Source organism: Takifugu rubripes, unplaced genomic scaffold (assembly GCF_901000725.2).
Source record: "Takifugu rubripes unplaced genomic scaffold, fTakRub1.2, whole genome shotgun sequence".
Classification (NCBI taxonomy): Eukaryota; Metazoa; Chordata; class Actinopteri; order Tetraodontiformes; family Tetraodontidae; genus Takifugu; species Takifugu rubripes.
In genome coordinates, this window is record NW_021821633.1 from 2,271 (window position 1) to 24,666 (window position 22,396).

Here is a 22,396-nt window from a genome sequence, read left to right on the forward strand (position 1 = left end):
CACTACCTCCATAGGGCACCTGTTCGGAGGGCAGGCCACGCCCTGCCACTATAGATCAAAAAGTTGACACAGTTTGATTCCGCACCCAAAAACGAACATCTGTCAGCGAACTCCAGTTGTTTCCCAGTATTTCAGTTCAAACGTGGACCAAATTGTTCTGAAGAGGCGCTTGTGCTGGATATGACGCGATCCAACCACGAACACGTGACGTGTAGAGGAAGAAGAAGCGAAAGTGAAAGTTCTCAACTTCGGGCTCCATCTTGAGTGACCGAGCCCTGATGGAAAACCTCTAATATTCAGGTAGCATTTGGTTCTTTCACTGCTGTCGTCTCGAATCAATGTTCCGCTGCGAGATGCGGCTTAATAAGCTGCGTGTGCGCAATGAGCGTGCGCGTGTTTCGGACGCACATTGCGGCTGGTCGACGGGAATGTTTGACGGATGATCAAACTTTGTAGCGTGTTTCCTCTAACTGCGTTTTCCGCTAACCCGAGCCAACATTTTAGAGGTTGAGGAAGCACATTTTAATACTCACAATAAGTAAAATATTATTTGCCAGTTAGTGGAAGAATCCACGGAAAGAGGGACACAAACGCGACAGTTTTAGCCTCCTCTCTTTGTCCCTCCACCAGGGGGACAATCAATCCTTTATTTAAAAAAGGAGAGTATGGAAAGAGGGAGAGATCAAGGCATTCCATTTTATTGTTTTAACAACTGGGTCTTTGTGGAATATGAATTTGTTATTATGGATTTATGAAATGTGTTCTGTTTTGAATGAAGCAGTCAAGAAAACAAAAGGAAACCTAAACCCATGGTGTTTTGATATTTTTGGTCCTGTACATGTGGTCAGATCAGATTAGTCTGAGCAGAATTGGGTGTTTTTTTGCCCTTTGCTGTGTGTCATCTATTCTATTCAGCATGTTGGGTTGCTTGACTTCTGTTGGGTCGTGGCAACTTGATCATCACTTCTGAGATATTGACACACCTTTTTCCTGAGGCTGGCTCCAATGCTGCCAACACACCTGGCCATGGATATGGTGGGACTTCTGTGATGAGTGGGTCAGAGGTGGTGGACAAGCTCTGCTCCAAAACAAGCTTGCTAGATATGTTTGGGATCTCCTCCGCCACAACCACCAGCTGCAACTAGTAGCTGTGCACGCCATGCAGAGTTTTGACCTCTAGGTCAGGCTGCAAATGTTTTTTCCAGCACCATCATGTGTTCATGAGAAACATGATGCGCCTGATCAAAAAAGCTGCTTGTAATCTGACAGACGAGCCATGATGAGATGTCAAGGTGCGTTGTTGAAAATGAAGATCCTCTTCTTGGAATCCTGTCTGAGATGACAGAAGATGATGCTGCATTTGACCCACTTTGATGATGTGATGACGTATTTCTGTTTAGTTTTGAATGCATTCTCATCTTATTTGTTGAACTTAATGTTGAGAACTGACATCTTGAAAGAATTTAGGTTTTCTTGTAAACCATAACCAGATAAAAAATGATTTCATTTGTATTTGTGTGCGTCCGTCTGATGCCACCGCACCTTCTGAAACACCCAGGAGAAACATTTTTTCGACAACTATTTTATATTTAACATGGTGTAAACTTTTAAGATGTCCCAAAACTTTTTTCCAATATATATGTGGCCTGTATGATGTACAGGGTGACATCATATAATAGATTTGGATGTGAATGAGCCGACAATACGTCATTGGACAGACCTCTGCTTGTCTTCATGCTGAGAATCATGTTCTTTAATCTTCTTTTCTGTGTCAGCAGACTGTTCCTGCTTAACCGTTTAGACTCACATTTAAAAATGAGCGAATATGTGATGGAAGAGGAAGAGAGAGCAGAGTCCACAGTGCCCAGCTGTGTGTCTATGAAGAGCGACTGGTCCAAAGGGGAACCTTTAAACTTCGGTATTGGACCTCAAGGCTCACCTTTAAAGTAAGGTTTTCTGAACCACATAACTCTGCCTTAGAACATTTCACAACCATACAAAACATCATTTTGTAGGTATTAGCCTCTACTATCGTGAAAAATGAAATTCATCAGCTCTTTAAAATGAAACGGTGCACAGTCCTTTCACCATGTTGGCCTGTAGAAAACCAGTGTTGTGGGCCCGATGAACCAGCGTCCCCGTCATTGCCGGACCACCGTTGGCCACCAGTTGGGTTTTGGGATCAAAGTGGGGGCGTTTCCTGTATCCGGTTCTCCTCACGGATCCATGACTACAACATGTTGCTGCAAGTGCAGAGACGTTTGCTCTGGAAAGAACTTTAGAGCACATTCAGTGCTGCAGGATGAGGGGCTGGAAAAGGGGCCAGTTCTTTTCTCACTGCAGGGAACAGTTAAAAAAGCAGCTTAAACTCTGAAAACATGAAAATGATACAGAGACATCATTGATTTATTGATTCAGTTGTTATCCAGAATGGATTAGAAATGTTCCTGTTTGATAAAAATGCAGTGAATTGGGATTATTTAACTCCAACCTCTCCAGATTATTTACCTTCATCACAGTCTCATCACTATTTCTGATGTTTCCTCAGGATGGACGAGGACAGAGCAGAGTCCACAGTGCCCAGCTGTGTGTCCCTGAAGAGTGACATGTCCAAAGATTCACCAGTAACCTTCAGAAGTTCAGAGGAAATGTAAGAAAACTAAAGCGTGATGATGTGTTTGTGTGGCAGCTGTTAGTCACATTAACAGCAGCAGGTTGTGAGTTTATTATTGGAGATGTTTAACACTTAAACCTCAGACAGTCATATAGTTACAGACTTAATGTGAATATTGTTGATTAGAAACAAGAATCAGGTTTTAAACTGAAAGATGAATTCAGACATAAATGCTGGAACAATATTGAGTCTTGATCAGGTTCTTTCATCCTATAAATCAAAGGACTAATAGAGATGTGTTTCATAGTGAGAGGGGGGAGCACATCCTATCAAACTGGGACCAGTCAGCTCCACCAGGAGAGTCCTCTTGTTCACAATCTGGAAGCAGATCTGGAGATGCTGAAATGAAGCCCAAACAAAGTAAAACTGTTCAATATGAGATTTAATTTGTGATGTCATGAATTTGGAGTTGTGTTGATGATTTATGACAGATGGAAATCATTGGTTTACTTATGTTCAGGAAGTGATCTGCAGGAGGTGATAGAAGGTCATAAGATGAGTCTGAAGAGAAGATGTGAACATGTGACTGAAGGAACTCATGAAGCAGGAAGTGGAACCCTGCTGAACAAGATCTACACTGAGCTCTACATCACTGAGGGACAAAGTGAGGAGGTGGACACACAACATGAGGTGAGACAGCTTGAGAGAACCTCCAAGAAGAACATCCAGGACACTCCAATCAAGTGCCAGGACATCTTCAAAGTCTTATCTGAGCAACAGAGACACATCAGAGTGGTTCTGACCAACGGTGTCGCCGGCGTTGGAAAAACCTTCTCAGTGCAGAAGTTCAGTCTGGACTGGGCAGAAGGTTTGGAGAACCAAGACATCAGTCTGGTGCTTCCGCTCTCATGCAGGGAGCTGAACTTGATCAGAGATGAGCAGCACAGTCTTCTCTCACTGCTTCATGTTTTCCATCCAACATTACAGAAGATCAGAGCAGAAGATCTGACTGTCTGGAGACTTCTGTTCATCTTTGATGGCCTGGATGAAAGCAGATTTTCACTGGGTTTCAACAAGCATCAGCTCATCTCTGATGTCACACAAGTATCGTCCGTTGACCTGCTCCTGGTGAACCTCATCCAGGGGAACCTGCTTCCCTCAGCTCTCATCTGGATCACCTCCAGACCTGCAGCAGCCTATCAGATTCCTCCCTCGTGTGTTGACAGGATCACAGAAGTACGAGGCTTCACTGACTCCCAGAAGGAGGAGTACTTCAGGAGGAGGTTCAGTGATGAAGATCTGTCCAAGAGAATCATCTCACACATCAAGGCCTCCAGGAGCCTCCACATCATGTGTCTGATCCCAGTTTTCTGCTGGATCACTGCTATAGTTCTGGAGGACATGATGACCAGAGACCAGAGAGGAGAGCTGCCCCAAACCCTGACTGACCTCTACTCACACTTCCTGAGGGTTCAGATAAAGAGGAAGAAGCAGAAGTATGGAGGAAAGCAGAGACCAGGGAAACTGACTGAGGCTGATAAAGAACTCCTTCTGAAGTTGGGTCGGCTGGCGTTTGAACATCTGGAGAAAGGAAACATCATGTTCTACTCAGAAGACCTGGAGCGATGTGGACTGGACGTCTCCGAGGTGTCGGTGTACTCAGGAGTTTGTACAGAGATCTTCAAGAGAGAGAGTGTGATCTTCCAGAAATCAGTCTACTGCTTTGTTCATCTGAGCGTTCAGGAGTTTCTGGCTGCCGTCTACATGTTCCACCGTTACACCAGGAAAGACACAGTGGTTATAAGTCAGTTCCTAGAATATTCTGAACCAGTCACATCTCTTGATGACTTCCTCAGGAGAGCACTAATGAAATCTCTCAAAAGTGAAAATGGCCACCTGGACTTGTTTGTTCGCTTCCTTCATGGTCTCTCTCTGGAGTCCAATCAGAGGATCTTGGGTAGACTGTTGGATCAGAGGAACAGCCACCCAGAAACCATCCAGAAGGTCCTCAACAACCTGAAGGAGGTGAACAGTTATGGAATCTCCCCAGACAGAAGCATCAACATCTTCCACTGTCTGATTGAGATGAAGGATCAGTCAGTCCATCAGGAGATCCAAGAGGTCCTGAAGTCAGGGAAGATATCATGGAGGAGACTGTCAGAGATCCACTGTTCAGCTCTGGCCTACCTGCTGCAGATGTCAGAGGAGGTTCTGGATGAGCTGAACCTGCAGCAGTACAACACCTCAGATGAGGGACGACGTCGCCTGATTCCAGCTGTGAGGAACTGCAGGAAGGTCGAGTAAGTAAAGATTTCTGGGGCCGGACATCGGCGTTTAAATCAAGCGAGTGGATCATGTCAGGTAGCAATACTCCCTCCAGTGGTCATTCCTTCAATTCTTTATCTCCATTGCAGCGTCCATAAATTAAAAAAAACAACAATTCATGCAGAAATGTTCAACACTGGCTGGATATAAGTTCAAAGGTCAATCCAGACAAACCAACATAAGGCAGGGATAATAGGAGCCACAAGTTAACTGACTATCATGAAATTACTGTCATGTCATTAAATAACTTTTGTTTGTTTGTATACATCGTATTCTAACGACAGAAAAACACATTTTAACTAATGACACGTGACTATTTTGCTTCATTTGTTCAACATAAAAACAGCCGGCCTCGTTGGTTTAAATGGGTGTTTTAGGTCTTTGTGGCGGTTCCGTTTGGAGCCTTTATGTGACCCACAAAGTTGTTTGACCCTTTCCACACCCGTTAGGGGGCAACTTCATCACTAGCAACAAAAGGTGCAGTGAAAATGATTTGAAGGGAAACAGGCAGATAGAACAGAAGCTGAGGGCAATCGATGCAACCAGAGACTCTGATGTCATCGATCGGATCGCTGAATTAAGACTTGACGCACCATCGTACACATTGGATGAAATGCAAAATATCCAAAGAGCCGATAGACAGATAAAAAGATGCACGTTTCTTTAAACCATTTGCTACAATCATTTTAAATATTGAGTAATTATGAGCTGTTCTAAAATAAGACAAATGTTGAGAATAATTCAGATGCATTTCAGATCTGATGGTCGTTCAAACTGTTGCTCTACGGTGTTGAATTTAGCTTTTCCAGGAAATGAGCTACATTTGTGTTGAGGTAGATTCTCAGATGAGTTGATTAGAAATCCCAAAGTTTGACTCACTATTTTTGTTTCATACACAACAGACTGTCTGGTGATGTTCTTTCAACGAGTGATTGGGAAGTTGTGGCCTCAGCAATGACGTCAAACCCTTCTCATCTACGGGAGCTGAGCTTAAGATGGAACCAAAGCCCAACAGATGCCGACGTAAAGTTACTGTCTTCTGCAATGATGCATCCAAACTGCAGACTGGAGACGCTCAGGTCAGGAGGCCTCTGTTGGTCTTTTCTAAATTTCTTTACATTTTCTGCTTTTCTCTTCATTTTCAGATTTAGAAATGTGTTTTTATTTGCCCCATTTATTCCTTTTCCAGGCTGAGCGGCTGCTGGTTATCAGAGATCAGCTGTGACTCTCTGGTCTCGGCGCTGAGGTCCAATCCCTCCCATCTGAGGGTTCTGGACCTGAGTTGGAACCAGCTGAAGGATTCAGGAGTGAAGCAGCTCTGTGGTGCTCTCCAGGATCCTCTCTGTGAGCTGGAGACGCTCAGGTCAGTCAGAGATGATCCAGTACTTTCCCAGGTGTAACTAGTTAGACAATAACTGTTTACATGTTTGATCTTTGTTATAAACGTAGTGTTACAGTTCTCAGAAAAAAGACCACACAGGACAGATTTGCAGTATTAAATTGGTTGTGGAAATCTGTCCCATGTGAGGATGGTCATCAATGACTAGAAAGGAAGTATCAGTTGTAGATTTGTCTTGTTTTATTTTAGGCTGGCCACAAAACCGCCCAAACATTCAGACCAATCAAAAATGGTTCTTCCTGTCTTTTAAAGATCAGAAGGAAAACTAGAAACCCCAAAAAGAAAGCTGCTGCAGTGTGCCATGCCCCTTCTCTCCTGAGAAAAGCCATCCCAAAAAAGAGAAAAGCCCAAGTGTGAAGTGAGCCCCCTGTTAAACCTTGGTACCGAAAGCCTGCAGTCATTCTCATCTGAGGTGGCTTCATTCCAGCCAGAAGCCCAAACCTGCCTCCCTCTTAAAGGGGCAGCAGGTCAGTCCAACCACAGAAACCTTCATGAAGATCTGAAGCTTTCAGCATCCACAATTGTTGCACCTCACTTCCATTGGAGTCCAAATCAGAAGTCAACAAGTTGATTCTACACCGATTCTACACAATGCAACCATTTTAAAAAGGTTTCCATCCATACGTTTTCACACATTTTTATATAAATCTGTTTGTTCATCGCCTCCTTCTGTTGTAATGGTCATTAAAGAAAATGACCTTATTGGAGTTTTTCTCCTCACAAATATGACTTTCTATGAACGATGCAATAAATGCAGCTTGCAATCTAAGACAATATGGAAGTATGTGTATATAATAGTAGTGGAAGTAGCTCATAAAATAATACATTTGCTGTTCTCATCGAATCTTTCTGTGTTATTAAAGAAAAACCTGCTCTTAGTCAACAACATCTAAGACATCAACCAAAAATCCTAATTTTCTATAATATAATATAAACCAGTAGAGAAGACTCTTTCTGCAGAGACACTGGTGGCAGGAATGCAGAAGTATCACCTGCTCAACTTGGAAGGTGGAGCAGAAACCACCAGCTGAGAAGGTCCTCAGCCAGAGGAAGTGGTGGAGAACCATGAAACTTGCTCAGCTCCACCTCAGCTCCAGAGACGGGCTGAGCTGGAGCTGTGGCACCAGGTATCGCCCAGAAGAGCCTCCAACAAACAAGCTCTTCTCTTGGGAGGAGAGGGCTTTGAATCTCAGCTCAGTGTGCTTGTCTCTAGTAGGTGGCAGCTGCACCTTTTCCTGAGCTCCTTGTTGATGCCCTGAGGGGAATTGATGCTCCTGCAATGTTCTCTGGCAGCATTGAGCTTGCAGTGGGGCAATCAAACACACTGTGGGGGGGCTCTCTTTCCTTCTCTCATCTGGAGAACAAGTGACACCAGCTGCCAATCATTGTTGGAGAAATGTGCAGTCAGGGGAACGATGCGTCCAGACTATAGCCACCCTTCCAGCATCCAGCAGTGTCTAAAACCTTTGATTTGGTTTCACCAGAGAGTGTAGGGATTGCAGGGTCGCTGCAGCATCGCCCACAAGCTATCAGGAGTGGGTCGCTTTGTCCCAACTCCTGACAAGAGTTGAGTGCTATTGAGAAATGTGGTCTCCCAAACCTGGAAGGTATTTTGACCTACACACACTTTACATACGGTGTAGATCTTGTCCAACCGCCCTGAAAGAACCCAAAATAGGAACATACGGCAGATAAGCCGGTGCAGGACCAGAGGTTTGTTGCTTGTAAGCTGTGTTTTGCTCTGGTACATGTTGATTTTTATTTGTCTTTTCTCAAAATAATTGTTATTTTAGTCTAAGTGGCTGCAGTTTATCAGAGACCAGCTGTGATTCTGTGGCCTCAGCTCTGAAGTCCAACCACTCCCATCTGAGGGTTCTGGACCTGAGCGACAACAAGTTGCAGGATTCAGGAGTGAAGCGGCTCTGTTCTGGACTGGAGAGTCCAAACTGTAAACTGGAGACGCTCAGGTCAGTCTTCATTTTTCTACCTATATACCAGCTGCTAAGATGGTGAAGTGAGGCTGTTCTCAACACTGCTGTGATGCACCACATTAAAAACATTCCTTGTAATATCGTGAATTCAGGTCTGACCCAACTAAGAACTAACGTAGGTTTAGTACTGACGCAGATAACATGCAGACCTGCACCGTATAACCTCATCCTGCATTTTTCAGATTAGAATACTGCAATTTATCAGAGATCAGCTGTGGCTCTCTGGCCTCGGCGCTGAGGTCCAATCCCTCCCATCTCAGAGAACTGGACCTGAGTAAGAACCAGGTGCAGGATTCAGGAGTGAAGCTGCTCTGTGGTTTTCTCCACTTTCCAAACTGCCGACTGGAAACTCTGAGGTAAACACCATTCTCAAAAATGTCCATTATTCCATCCGAGGGTCCTCACACTTTCTGAGTGTGTGTGTTGTGCCCAGTTCCTTCAGGAGGGAGGGCCACACGGGGACCACTTATTCATGATAAATTGATTTAAGGACAATGAAAAAGCCGACAGATGGGAACCAAAATTAGACAAAACTAGGTGAGGGTGCCTGGTAGACACCAGCCAACGAGGAGGTAGATGGTGAGGGAGACAGGAAGTCATCTAAGACAGGTTGTGCCTTTAAAGATGAGCCACAGGTGAGATGGATCTCCATGATGAGATGGGAGGGAAAGAGGTGGGAGAACCTGGGAAGAGTGAGGGCCAGAACAATATATATTCTCCTCTGGAACAGTGCAAACCTGAGAGGTTGGAATTGTGGTAATTACATATTACTATCATTTTTTAAGCTGTAACTAAATTAAATATTTACAGATCATGCCTTTGATTAACCTTTCAGATGAATACTGGTTTCACTTATAACCTTATAAAAGTTTCCCTTCTTTATTTAGATTAAGGTACTGCAGCTTATCAGAGATCAGCTGTGACTCTCTGGCCTCGGCGCTGAGGTCCAATCCCTCCCATCTCAGAGAACTGGACCTGAGTGGGAACCAGCTGAAGGATTCAGGAGTGAAGCTGCTGTCTGATCTCGTAGAGAATCCACACTATGGGCTGAAGACATTGATTCAGTAGCTGGTTGAAGCCAGTCACCTCCCGCTCATCTGCTGCATCACTCACTGACCACTGGTGAAGAGCATCTGTGGAAACATCTGCCGTCTACTCCGTCCATAGATGAGAAATTCAGTTTTTAAAAAGTGCTGGTGGACTTTCAGGAGATCAGTCGATGGTCGACAAAGCAGAAGCAGCTTCGCCTTGAAGTTAAATTAGTTCCTGGTATCACACAATGCATCTTTATAAAGTTCTAAATGGCTCCTCGGCCACTCTTAGAAGCATGAAAACATTCTCTTAATTGTCTCTTCAAATGTCTGTATTATACGTTACTATTTTACATCATGCCTTCAGAATCTTTAGGGTTTAGTATTTACTGTCTCTGTGACATGGAGCATTGGAATATTTCAGCTGCAGCCAGCAAAAACCCATCAGAATGACGGCTATCGGTGGGAACCGCAGCTCATTTGACTTTAGTCAGTCTGTTCAATGTTATAGGATTTATTGCAATCTAATAAAAACTATGAATAAATGTGGGAAATAGGAAATAAAAAGAAGCAAAATGACCAAATAAAACTCCCATGAATACTGTAAATTTAAAGATGTCAAGAATGGAATATCAGCTTAAATGGAATCAAATATAAAGGGAAAAGGCCTCCTTTAAGTTTACTGCAAAAATAAACACAAAATCAAGAGCAACACGCGCCAAAAACGTCTCATTCTCTCTTCTGTCTCCACTCATTCTTTTATATTCACACCAACAATAACATATTTAACACTATAGAGGTAGTCTCTGTTCCATGGTTAAAGGTTCACCAAGCAGGGCACCAGAGCAGGGGAGCGGTCAATCACCATAATCTTATTAAAATTAATACTAAAGCACAAGTTGGAGAAACTAATATCACAATTAAGTGTGGACTATTAAATATTAGATCTCTTTTGTGTAAATCCCTGTCAGTGCACGACCTGATAGCGGATCATCACATTGATTTGTTCTGTCTTACTGAGACCTGGCTTCAGGAGGAGGAGTATGTTAGCTTAAATGACCAGGAAGTGTTAGCAGGAAGTGTTACAGTTGAGCTCCGCACACATTGAAACAGGAAGCACCAAAATTAAATCCAGCTGAGTTGGACTGATTTATCAACTCTGAGCCACATAGAATTTAAGTACACAGCAGCTTGATGTTGTTGAAAAACCTTGTAGGAACATGTCTGATCAACAGGTTCAACCCCGGTCAAGAAACAGACACAGCTCAAACCTCTTCAATGCCGGTGTAATCCACCTCAAAATCACAAGTGTAGTTGAAACTCATAGCATTCCTCAAACCAAATGACTATTAACTCCTAGTTCTTAGCACAACTAAGTAAAACCCTCATCCCTCCTGCACGCGTCTGTGGATTTTCGTAAATGAACTTTATCGCTCTAGATCTATTCGACGACAGCAAAAGTGGCTTCTCTAAGTTGTATTAGCTCAAAAATATATAATTTCTCACTTACAGCAGATCTTTCTTCACAAACTGCTGGCAGTGAAAGTACGCCAACAACTGTTTGAACCTGTTGAAGGGAAGATGGAAGTGCTGCTGTCTCAAGTACTGCACTGCCCTCTAATGATCGCTAAATTCATATATCTGTGTGTGTGTGTGTGGGTGGGAGATGCTTGCCATCCAACACTCCTGGAACCAGAATCAGAATGCTTCTGATCATCAAAACTAAAATGAAAGAGTGAACACAAAACGCTGTTCACCTCTGGGTTCACATCGTGTCTTCTGGTCACCTGCCATAGTCAGGGTTAGGGTGAGGGTGAGGGTTAGGGTTAGGGTTAGAGGTTAAGGTTAGGGTTAGGGGTTAGGGTTAGGGGTTAGGGGTTAGGGTTAGGGTTAGGGGTTAGGGTTAGGGTTAGGGGTTAGGGTTAGTGGTTAGGGGTTAGGGTTAGGGTTGGGTTAGGGTTAGGGGTTAGGGTTAGGGTTGGGGTTAGGGTTGGGTTAGGGTTAGGGTTAGGGGTTAGGGTTAGGGTTAGGGGTTAGGGTTAGGGTTGGGGTTAGGGTTGGGTTAGGGTTAGGGGTTAGGGTTAGGGTTAGGGTTAGAGTTAGGGTTAGGGTTAGGGTTAGGGTTAGGGGTTAGGGTTAGGGTTAGGGGTTAGGGTTAGGGTTAGTGGTTAGGGTTAGAGTTAGGGGTTAGGGTTAGGGTTAGGGGTTAGGGTTAGGGTTAGGGGTTAGGGTTAGGGTTAGTGGTTAGGGTTAGGGTTAGGGTTAGAGTTAGGGTTAGGGTTAGGGGTTAGGGTTAGGGTTAGGGTTGGGTTGGGTTAGGGGTTAGGGGTTAGGGTTAGGGGTTAGGGTTAGGGTTAGGGTTAGGGTTGGGTTGGGTTAGGGTTAGGGTTAGGGTTAGGGTTAGAGTTAGGGGTTAGGGTTAGGGTTAGGGTTGGGTTAGAGTTAGGGGATAGGGTTAGGGAGTGAGCACTCTTTTCTGTTAGGGTGATGAGCATGTGTAGCAGAGAGCTTGCTATGAACATGATAAAACCCTTTTTTGAGCACCTACAGAAAGAAACAACTCATTAAATCTACAAGTGTACAGTGATCCCTCGTTTATCGCGGGAGTTGCGTTCCACAAATAATACGCGAAAAGTGAAATCCGTGAAGTAGTCAGCTTTATTTTTTTAAATTATTTTACAATGCAATACTGAAGTATAGAATGAAACCAAAAATCAAAACCTGTTTTAAAGCCCAAAATTTGTTTAAAACAATAATTTTAATCTAGTAATCCAAGGTTGGAAACATCGTCACTGGCGTATTCCAGTCCCAGCTGTGCCTCTTCGTCCTGACTCCGCTCCGCTGGAGCGTCTGTTTCTACTGAAGGAGCAGGAGTCTTTCTCCGAGAGAAGAACATTGTTATGGGGAGTTGTTGCCGCTCTTTCTTTTTCTGAGCAAGAAGATTTTTATAAACGGATATGCCACCTTCGATTATATTTGAGAACTGCAATGAACGACTCGCAAAAAAGATCCGTGAAGCAGCGAAGCCGCGAAAGATGAAACGCGATATAGCGAGGGATCCCTGTATTGGACAGTTGAAACCGAAATAAGAAACGGTTGGATCAAATTGATGAGTGTGGTTTTGGTGTCTTGGCTGATTGGTAAAAGGTTAGTTGCTTAGTTAATCATCCCTAGTTAGTTGCTTTGATGGCGTGGCGTTCCAACCTGGGGCCTGTGAGTGCTCCAGATACTTCAACTCACTGTATGTTTCAGTGGAGGACACCCCATACTCTCGGAGAACTGTGGAATCATGTGCAACGTTATTAGCAGCGTCCTCGTGACATGGCACCAACAACAGAGCAACATCCTTTCTGCCCCAACACAATGCAACACACTCTGGTCACTATGGTAACGTTTAAACATGCCTTCAAAATAAGACACAACACAAAAGCAAAGTGCATGAAAATGCTCGCTGTTCACAGCAGCACTGAATCAGTGGGAGCCCTGAGACGGTCCCATCTTGGGCTAATGGGGGACAATGAAACCCGAAGTGTGCTACTTGGGTCCAGTCTGCTCCGTAACTTGGTTTTGGGTGCCGTCACTGCAGAACACCCTGCTTCCCACAGATACCATGTGGGCAATGGCACCAGGGTTTTCAGTGCTGTTGTGGCGATCTCGGGGTTTCTGCCATGACTTTAATCCAGCACAACGGCAGAGTTGATGTCTCCAACAGACGTTTAAGGCCCCCGTCATCTCCAGCAGTTGATCTTCTTCACACATCGACATGCTGGATTCACCCGGTTTGGTGACGAATGGGTCGCGGATCCATTCCTTGGCAGTTCATGGATCTTTTGTGGCTGGGAAGTAGCGCTCGAACCCTTCTGACAGGATCCATGTTGTGAGGTGGTGATCCACCCCAGCTACCTGCAGCTGGTCCCCCAGCAGCCTGGGCTGGATGGTGTTGAACGCACTGGAGAAATCAAAAAACATGATCCTCACAGTGCTTCCAGCCTTCTCCAGGTGAGTGAGGGAGGTGTGGAGGAGGTAGATGACGGCGTCGTCCACCCCGATGCTCGGCTGGTAGGCGAACTGCAACGGGTCCATGAAGGAGCTCACCAGTGGGCGCAGGTGATCGAGGATGAGTCTCTCCAGCGTCTTCATCAGATGAGACGTCAGAGCCACCGGCCTGTAGCTGTTGAGCTCCTTGGGGTGCGGTGTCTTCGGCACTGGGACGATGCAGGACGTCTTCCACAGCTGTGGCACTCTCCCCAGATTAGCCAATTATTAGCATTAGCCATTTGGAGCCACAGGCAGATCTTAATGCTGACAATGGTTTAGGTTACTATGCCTCCGCACTTGACAACTTAACCAGCACAGGGGCTCCCTCCACCTCCTTCCTCCGGCCCACGGAGTCGCAGGGTTTCATCGCTGGGGACGGAGCAGGAGCCCTAGTGAGCTCAACCCCGCTCAAACCAAGGGAACCCTGGTCGGTGGTGGCCAGGGGCGCTGGGGCTCGTCCATCTCCCCCTCCTCTGCCCCCGTATCTGCCACTGGATAACAGGTACGATATCCTAAGCCTGCAGGACTTCCCTCCCGTGGGCGCTTGTTCCAGCTCGCCTCCTGGTCCTGTCCGTCCAGCTGGCTCTCACCAGACGAGGAACCAGGGTCAGCTCGCTCGACCTGGCCCCCCGCTACCATCCTGGTCAGGAGCAACCACGACCCGGCGCCACCATCCCCAGGCTCCTCGCCGCCACCGCCGCACCTCCAGACGGTCAGAGGTGGCCACTCAGGTGCAGCGCACCCCCGCGGTGCTGGTGGTCGGGACCTCAATGGTCAGGCACGTGGCGGTGCACGACGGCCGGACCTTCTGTCACCCCGGTGCCCCCCGTGTTGCGGAGGTTCCATCCTCGGCCCTGCAGCTGAGTGCACAGCACCCCTCGGCCTCCACGCTGGTCCTGGAGGCCGGCATCAACGACCTCAAATTCCAGCAGTCGGAGGTTCTGAAGCAGGACTTCATCTCCCTGGTGGACCGTCTGCTGGACACGGGGAAGCGGCTCATTATCTCGGGCCCGCTTCCCCCACCTCGCTACGGTGACGTCATCACCAGCCGCCCCTGTGGCTGAAGGGGTGCTGCTTGGGCAACAGTAGCCCCTCCTCCTGAAGTTTGCTGCCTTTTTAAATAGACCCCATCTTTTTAAACGGGACGGCCTCCACCCAAACCATGAGGGGTCCCGGCTTCTATCTGTGAACACTGACCTGACTGTCCGTTCCTGCACTACATCCACCTCCTGACTATTGGTTAAAGCACATGCTCGCCAACACTCTGCCCCCCACTCACACTCACATCTACGCTCACCCCCCCCACGCTGCACCATACATGCCTCTCCACCACTACTCCCATGTCTGCCATCAACATCTCAGCTCATTCACTCCATTGACACCATCATTTCATACGGACAGAAACCCAGGACTGTTCCCAGACGCAACAGTGCTTTAATTGTTCCCATAAAAAGACAGGATGAGCATGTCATGTTCTGTCATGTTCTCCTCACATGCTTGACTGGCCTTGTGTTGTCCTCTGTCAGGAGAAAGGTGACTAAGAAGCAGTAATGGGATTCAATTAGAGCATATGTGAGCGCCATCTCAAACAGGAAATCCTGCCTCGCTGCTGAGGGGCTCTGATTCCAGAAGGTTGACCCACAGCAGCAGAGCCGCAGGTACCAAACCTCCACCGACAGGAAATAGGAAACATGCTCCAAAGCAGGCTGAGTTAGGGGGCGTCAGAGTGGACGAGGAGGACAGATGCCTGAAGGTCTGTCAACTCAAGTGAGGGAGGCCGCGTCTCTGTAGCCGTCTCCACGGTAACGGCAGACACAAACATGCCTTCTGGTGCTCCGGAACATGGACCTTCTGAGCACCAGTGTGACAATAAACTGTTCAAAAAAAGGGAAGAATGACCGAGTCCTTCAGTATGTTCCCTCTCAAAGCAGCACACACACACACACACACACACACACACACACACACACACACACACACACACACACACACACACACACACACACACACACACAACCAGCAAAAAAACCAGCAAGCGATCTCACGGAAAAAGGTCAAACCTCGCTGGCTGGACCCTCCAGGCCTGCTGAAGACCACCCAGACCCAGCCATGAAGCTTCAGCACCACCTCCCACAGCTCCCAGAGCTCCCAGTTACATCTGGGGTCGGGGGGGGGGGGGGCGCCTCAGACGCTCCGGTGGCGCCCCAGCTGACCGCTGAGCTCAGCGTCTACAGGAACCAACCGGGCTGAGCAGCACTGGGACCATCAACAGCTGGAAGGTTTGGCTGAAATGTGCAGTGAAGTTCAGCAGGTGCCATGTGGTCTTTGGTCTCCCTGTCAGAGACCCAGACTGTTCTGGGCCAGCGCCACAGCTGCAGCGGGTATTTTTAGCTTCTTTAGCTAACGTTGGCGTGCTGCACCACCTACAGTGGGCAGCTCCAGCTGTGTGGACACAGCCTGACTGGCAGCTGGGAGCGTTCATCACGTCTCTCCTCAACTCCTCATTATGTTCTCCCAGTCCAGCAGCTCCAGAGGGTCTATCAACCCTCTCCAAGCTGAGGCCAGCAGAGCTCCTGATCCCCCAACAAACAGGCTTCTATACGAACACACGTTCATGAAGGAGGACACGTCCCCCCTCACGTCTTCATCTGTGTGTGTGTTCTTGTACATCAGCAGATTCTACTAGCAAAGTGAGGACATTCTGGCTGGCCCCCAGGGTTCAGACCTGGTCGAGGTTAGAACTGGGTTTAGGTCAGGGTTAGGGGTCAGGACGTAGGTGGGATGGGTGGAGTTAGGAGCTGAGTAATGCATTACGTCTACAAAAGTCCTCACAAAGATACAAGTACGTATACAAGAAGAGCTGGAAGGTCCGTCTGTGGTTGGGTTTAGCATCTGATATTCCAGGAGTGTGTTGTGGACACAGGCAGCCCCCACTGCTGCAGAGCATCACAGCAGGGAAACAGGTGACCTGTCAACATGTCTTCCAGAAGGACATCTGCAAGAGGAGCTTTAGGAGGAGGTGTGAGGAGGTGTGAGGAGGTGTGAGGAGGTGTACAGGAGGTGTAAGGAGATGTGAGGAGGTGTGCAGGAGGTGTGAGGAGGTGTGCAGGAGGTGTGAGGAGGTGTGCAGGAGGTGTGAGGAGATGTGAGGAGGTGTAAGGAGATGTGAGGAGGTGTGCAGGAGGTGTGCAGGAGGTGTGAGGAGGTGTGAGGAGATGTGAGGAGGTGTAAGGAGATGTGAGGAGGTGTGCAGGAGGTGTGCAGGAGGTGTGAGGAGGTGTGAGGAGGTGTGCAGGAGGTGTGAGGAGATGTGAGGAGGTGTAAGGAGATGTGAGGAGGTGTGCAGGAGGTGTGCAGGAGGTGTGCAGGAGGTGTGAGGAGATGTGAGGAGGTGTGAGGAGGTGTGCAGGAGGTGTGAGGAGGTGTGCGGAGATGTGCAGGAGGTGTGAGGAGGTGTGAGGAGATGTGCAGGAGGTGTGAGGAGGTGTATGGAGATGTGCAGGAGGTGTGAGGAGGTGTGGGGAGGTGTGCAGGAGGTGTGAGGAGGTGTATGGAGATGTGCAGGAGGTGTGAGGAGGTGTGAGGAGGTGTGCAGGAGGTGTGAGGAGGTGTAAGGAGATGTGCAGGAGGTGTGAGGAGGTTTATGGAGATGTGCAGGAGGTGTGAGGAGGTGTGCAGGAGGTGTGAGGAGGTGTGCAGGAGGTGTGCAGGAGGTGTGAGGAGGTGTGCAGGAGGTGTGAGGAGGTGTGCAAGAGGTGTGAGGAGGTGTAAGGAGATGTGAGGAGGTGTGCAGGAGGTGTGAGGAGGTGTGCAGGAGGTGTGAGGAGCTGTGAGGAGGTGTGAGGAGCTGTGAGGAGGTGCGAGGAGCTGTGAGGAGGTGTGAGGAGGTGCAGGAGGTGTGAGGAGCTGTGAGGAGGTGTGAGGAGCTGTGAGGAGGTGTGTGGAGGTGTGAGGAGCTGTGAGGAGGTGTGTGGAGGTGTGAGGAGCTGTGAGGAGGTGTGAGGAGCTGCGAGGAGGTGTGAGGAGGTACGAGGAGGTGTGAGGAGGTCCAGGAGCTGTGAGGAGCTGTGAGGAGGTGCGAGGAGCTGTGAGGAGGTGCAGTACCTGTTCGTGAGCGGCCCGATGAAGGGGTTGGTGATGAGCTGCACGGTGGCCTTGGAGGCAAACATCATCCCCACCTTAACGTTCTCGTTGCTCAGCATGCTGGTGGATTCCGGGCAGGTGGCGTTCCCAGGAAGCTCCGTCCCAGGGGGGCGTGCTGGGACCAGCTCCGTAGGCCTGCTGGTGGCGTTGGAGCCCACGGTCTTCACAGTGTGGTCGTATAAGGACACGATGGTTTGGAAGGCTCCAGATGAAGCCTCCTGGGGCTCTGTGCTGTTCTTCAAGACCAAGACTTTGGATTGGTCCAGACTGTACAGGTAGCTTGGAATGATGGGAACTGCGGGTCGGAAAACCACATTACAAATATAAATATAGATGTTTGCATATATGTAGAGATATATGGATATATATGTTTAGGCTTCTACAGGGGCTTCTTCAGGTCAGGTCATGAGTGGGATTCACCAAGGAGCCAGTGAATGTTTATGATGGTGTTTGTTCCAGTGAACAAACCTGTTTGTTAAATATATTCAGGAATATGAAGGGGCTCATTAAGTGATCTCCATGGTTCCTCCTCTACCTCCTGCTAAACCTAATTAGGTGGAGACGTCTGGAGGTAGGAATGAACAGGAAGCAACGCTGACCGACAACATTTACCTGCGATCGAGTCCTGATCTAGAGCATAAACCACGTTTAGAGAAAACAACCTGAAGGTGCTGAATATGTTAAATAATATTAAAATAAAAACAGAAAACACTCAACGAGTGCCTCAAATCCATGACTAGATCAATATTCCAGGCCAGGAAGGCTCGTCTGCACGGTTGGAAGGTTTAGCTGCATGTGCACCAGGGCCACCAGAGACCAGGGCCACCAGAGACCAGGGCCACCAGAGACGGGGCCACCAGAGACCAGGGCCACCAGAGACCAGGGCCACCAGAGACCAGGGCCACCAGAGACGGGGCCACCAGAGACCAGGGCCACCAGAGACCAGGGCCACCAGAGACGGGGCGACCAGAGACCAGGGCCACCAGAGACCAGGGCCACCAGAGACCAGGGCGACCAGAGACGGGGCCACCAGAGACCAGGGCCACCAGAGACGGGGCCACCAGAGACCAGGGCCACCAGAGACGGGGCCACCAGAAACCAGGGCCACCAGAGACGGGGCCACCAGAGACCAGGGCCACCAGAGACCAGGGCCACCAGAGACCAGGGCCACCAGAGACGGGGCCACCAGAGACCAGGGCCACCAGAGATGGGGCCACCAGAGACTAGGGCCACCAGAGACCAGGGCCACCAGAGACCAGAGCCACCAGAGACCAGGGCCACCAGAGACGGGGCCACCAGAGACCAGGGCCACCAGAGACGGGGCCACCAGAGACCAGGGCCACCAGAGACCAGAGCCACCAGAGACCAGGGCCACCAGAGACGGGGCCACCAGAGACCAGGGCCACCAGAGACGGGGCCACCAGAGACCAGGGCCACCAGAGACCAGGGCCACCAGAGACCAGAGCCACCAGAGACGGGGCCACCAGAGACCAGAGCCACCAGAGACGGGGACACCAGAAACCAGGGCCACCAGAGACGGGGCCACCAGAGACCAGGGCCACCAGAGACCAGGGCCACCAGAGACGGGGCCACCAGAGACCAGGGCCACCAGAGACGGGGCCACCAGAGACTAGGGCCACCAGAGACCAGGGCCACCAGAGACGGGGCCACCAGAGACCAGGGCCACCAGAGACGGGGCCACCAGAGACTAGGGCCACCAGAGACCAGGGCCACCAGAGACCAGGGCCACCAGAGACCAGAGCCACCAGAGACGGGGCCACCAGAAACCAGGGCCACCAGAGACCAGGGCCACCAGAGACCAGGGCCACCAGAGACCAGGGCCCCACTGGGGGCCCAGGAGATTAAAGTCGCCCAAACAGGTTATTGTCCAACAGGTGGACAACCAGCAACACGGTTCCATGTGTTTGCTTCTACATGTCTGACTTACTACACTGCGCACACACACACGGATGATGGAAGGACAGACAGACAGACAGGCAGGCAGACAGACCACGCTGGCACAGACCCAGCGTGGTCTGTCTGCCGTGTCACCCACCGACCCACCGACCGGGTCACCCACCGACCCACCGACCGGGCACCCACCGACCCACCGACCGGGCACCCACCGACCCACCGACCGGGCACCCACCGACCGGGCACCCACCGACCCACCGACCGTGTCACCCACCGACCACAGTCAGCAACATGTTGTCCAGCAGCAGCGCCACGAAGACGATGAAGAGGATGAGTTTCCGCGACTGTCGCTCCTCGCGCAGCCACCTCAGCAGGCTCAGCTGCCACAGCGCGTCCAGCTTCCCCATCGAAACACGCAAGAGTGACCGGTGGACCTGCGGGGAGATGCGGGGAGAGGGTCCTCCTCCTGCAGCTGCTAAGTTGTCCAGAAAGTGCGGGGCTGTGACGGCGGCGGCGGAGGAGGCGGAGGAGGAGGAGGAGGAGGAGGAGGAGGAGGAGCAGGAGGAGGTGTAACCCCAGCAGAGCCTGTCCTCCTGAGGGGAGCCGCTGCTGACGTCTGATCGTCACACAAAACACACAAAACACCTCCTCGGGAAACACGTGTCACACGCACGACGCACGGGCGCGTGTTGGCGAACACACCTGAACCTGAGAACATTAAATTCCACCTGTGGCAGCAGCAGGAGCACACAGGAGCATCACGTCTCCATCGCGCTTCATGACATTATTCGACTTTTCCAGCGGGATTCCTTGGAAGATCCGCCCGGCGTGTCTGAGGCAGCAGCGCCGCCTGCTGGTCAAGATCGTGTGTGACTGATCGGTCCAACATATCGGATAGAAGATAAAGTTTAGATAAAATATCTGATTTGCAGCGTCAGGCCTGGTCGAGACCCGCCCTCTGGCTCTTACGTTCACGTTCAAGTCTGTGTTTGCGTTTGATAAGATAAAACTTTATTGATCCCGCATCGGGGAGATTCACGCATGTACGCGGGATGAAAACATCTCAACGTTTCCCAGTAAAATGTAGTAAATATTGGTGTCAGGAAAACAGGGCAGCTGATGCCGAACCACGTGACCAGGCGTCAGGAGCGCCGCTTCAAACCCACTGACGCCCAGCAGGAGCATCAACCGACCGAACCTCCTGAGCAGCAGGTGGACTGTCAAGTTTGGGTCAGCACCCTTCTGGGGGGAGTTTGGGTCAGCACCCTTCTGGGGGGAGTTGGGTCAGCACCCTTCTGGGGGGAGTTTGGGTCAGCACCCTTCTGGGGGGAGTTTGGGTCAGCACCCTTCTCCCCTGGACAGGTGAGATCAACGCATCCACCTCTCTGTTCTGACTGACACCCGCGTGGAAGAACGGAACACAAACCGGAACTGAAGAGACTATTGAAGGAAAGGAAAGGAAAGGAAATTAAATGAAGGAAAGGAAAGGAAGGAAAATGAAGGGAAGGGAAGGGAAGGGAAGGGAAGAGAAGAGAAGAGAAGAGAAGAGAAGAGAAGAGAAGAGAAGAGAAGAGAAGAGAAGAGAAGAGAAGAGAAGAGAAGAGAAGAGAAGGGAAGGGAAGGGAAGGGAAGGGAAGGGAAGAGAAGAGAAGAGAAGAGAAGAGAAGAGAAGAGAAGAGAAGAGAAGGGAAGGGAAGGGAAGGGAAGGGAAGGGAAGGGAAGGGAAGGGAACCCGCTATTCTCCCCCTCCTCCCTCCACCCCAGTTTCAGATACAGCTCAGCTGCAGACTGCCAGTCCTCTGCCTTCTGTAACTGATTGCTCTGCATGGCCAAGTCCAGGTACTCCTGCATGTTTGCATCCCCACATGGAGCTCTTGTCAGGGGAGCCTCAGGAAAAGCATCCAGTTGAGTCTGTTCGATTTGAAATCCACAGTCTCTGGAGTCAACCTATGTTACACAGAAGATATTATTACATTTATTTGAAAAACAAATTTACTGCAGATAATCTACCATCAAATATTACCGGTGTGGTAAGTAGTAGAGCTCATTGGGCACTCCTCCTGGACATGATGCTGTTTTGGAGGGCCGGATCCTGTGGCTGTTCCACAATCCAACACACTCATCCAAGTCCTGAATGACATCACCAAAGCAGTATCTCAGTAGACACTGATGCTCATGACTCCCGTTGAAGTATCCGGCGTCTCTAAGGTCTGCAAATAGCTCCATCCAGAACTGACTCCTATGGAAATTGGTAAAATAAATGATAATTTTAAGCATATACATATGTATAAGTGAATGAGTGAAATAAAAGGCAAATTACTTGATGAAGGCCATTTACCTCCCCTTTCTGAATATGGACCACCAGGACTCAATCCTCTGGTTTTAGTCGCTTTTCAGAGTGGCAGAGAACTGGGGTCAGCAAAGAAGGGTGTTGCTGTAGTGCTGTCAGAAACTGAAGGGCTGAAAGGCCATCTTTGAATCTACAAAGTGAACACAAACACTTTCACTGCTGTGTAGTGCCAACAGCAACAACCAATTAAACTATCTAAATTGTATTATCTTAAGTTTATATATTTTATAAGTTTATAAGGTTATATTTGTTTGTGATATTGAGTATTTATAGATTAGCATAAGGCAGAGAATGGAGAGACAGACATCATATAGGCAAGCAGTTGTAACACCATAGATATACAGGACATGCCATGAGACATTTCAAGCAAATTTCATTTTTGGGGGGTGGGTGGAACGACAAAAAACAAATGAAAATTTAACTTACCTGTCAATTACAGATGAGTTGAGGTCAATAACATACCATCGGACGTAGTCTGCCACAATGTCTTTTCTTCAGTTAGAAAGTTAGCAGCCGCTAACCAATGGTACAGCTGATTCACGTTGTACGTACTTCAGATAGCGACGGCTATGCTACACTTACTTTGCTTAG

At 48.9% G+C, this 22,396-nt stretch overlaps 2 long non-coding RNA genes across 2 annotated transcripts; one reads left to right on the top strand and one right to left on the bottom strand.

Annotated features, from left to right (window-relative positions):
• The first annotated feature begins 266 nt into the window (after positions 1-266).
• Positions 267-2,981, top strand: LOC115248346 (uncharacterized). The gene is made up of 4 exons (XR_003887247.1): positions 267-300; positions 1,779-1,946; positions 2,549-2,650; positions 2,922-2,981. It is a non-coding gene; the product is annotated as an uncharacterized lncRNA (long non-coding RNA).
• An 18,236-nt stretch (positions 2,982-21,217) lies between these two features.
• On the bottom strand, positions 21,218-22,176 carry LOC105418979 (uncharacterized). Its single transcript, XR_003887245.1, has 3 exons — positions 21,794-22,176; positions 21,479-21,694; positions 21,218-21,402 (listed from the first exon to the last, which is right to left on the bottom strand). It is a non-coding gene; the product is annotated as an uncharacterized lncRNA (long non-coding RNA).
• Between the last annotated feature and the right edge of the window lie 220 nt (positions 22,177-22,396).